We start from the raw sequence: 1,512 nt of genomic DNA, 5'->3' as shown, positions 1-1,512 counted from the left end.
CCGCAAATAGGTCTTCTGTTGCTTTAGTGGCTGCCCGGATCTTCCATCCATGATTACTGTTAATAGGCCACTTCCCCTTCCGGTAGAACTCCTTGGACATCAAGTTGATCTCCGATCCGTGATCAATCAATGCTAGCACGGGCTCTTTCATGTTGCCGATCTGAACCGGAGTCTCCGTAGTTGCACGTGCCCAATGTGGCCTTGTGTAGTGGGAGTTCGGAATTTCGTCCTCCAATTCGGTGTCATTCATTAAAACGGTATTTGCATTTACCCTTGGAGCATTTTCCTCCGTACTTTGTATTTTTCTCTTCACGAGATCCACAAGAAGATCATGGAACTCCTTCGTTATTCCGAGTAATTCCAGAAGCGAAATTTCTACCCGGCTATCGAGGATTCTCTCCTCGAACACCTTTCTCAAGTTCACTTGTTGTTCAATGTCCGAGGCAAGCTTGAATGCCGGAATCATCTTTTCTTTTCCCTACCCTCCGGAGTTCCAATTTTCTGGTTTCTTCAATGGTTCGGCTGCATCATCCGTGCGCCGTCGTTTCTCGTCTATATACACTTCATGCAATTGACATAACGCATACACGCTATTCTTATCGACAGGGCACTCTGATCCCGTAGCTTCATGAATGCCTTCCGCGGTGCTTCGGATCTCATTAGAGTCGGTTTTCTCGGGGTTTTCTAGCACATCCAGCCAAAAAGACGCCTTTGCTCCCGATGACTCACTCACACTTATTCCCGCGGTTGTCGCATAATTACCTTTCACCACTATTTCCTCCTCTAGGACCTTCTTCATGCCGCCTTTCCGAAAGTTCAGTCAGAGTGGCTTCCGGGAGTCCATCAAATGAATCTGATTCTCGTAGTAGATAAGATCTTGTCGTAACACCTCCTTGTGCTCGTCGCAATCCCTCCGATCATGTTCAGTGCTATCACACCATATACACCAACGGTCCATATAATTGGAACTTGTGGGACGGTCATTCAACTTCTTCACCATCGCGATTTTTAGATTCTCCATCTCCTTCAGCAACTGCTCCATCGTGGTTGCATCGATTCCCTTCTCAGTCGTAGTCTCCCGGGCCCACGGTTGATGGTCTTCCAATCCGGATCTAGGTTTCGAAATCGGTTCCGAAACCCTCTTTTCTTCGTTAGCAAGCCATTGCCCCCTCTTTGTGTATCGTGCAACGATATCTCGCACATTATCCTATGTATCGGTGAGGCCACTCTCGGTGGTCGTGTCCTCCAGAAGCGCTCCAAGATCTTTCCGGTCCCGGACATCCACGACTCGTAGGAACATGATCACTTTGTCCGGTGCGAGGATAGCTTGATCTCTCGCGGACAACCTCCCGAACCAACTTTCAAATGCCGAAAACACATCGAGGACCTTCATCCCCTTGTCTGGCGTTTCCACCCAATCTTCGAATTCTCTCCTCGTTGCCTTGGAGGAGTCCTCGATGGCGAACGATGTCGTTAGGATTCTGTTGTCGTATCCCGTAGATACTCCCTTGA

Source organism: Azolla caroliniana, unplaced genomic scaffold (genome assembly GCF_043228905.1).
Source record: "Azolla caroliniana isolate FFs.n. ecotype wild unplaced genomic scaffold, voAzoCaro1.0.p SCAF_8, whole genome shotgun sequence".
In the NCBI taxonomy this organism is placed as follows: domain Eukaryota; kingdom Viridiplantae; phylum Streptophyta; class Polypodiopsida; order Salviniales; family Salviniaceae; genus Azolla; species Azolla caroliniana.
This window is presented reverse-complemented; position numbering follows the sequence as displayed.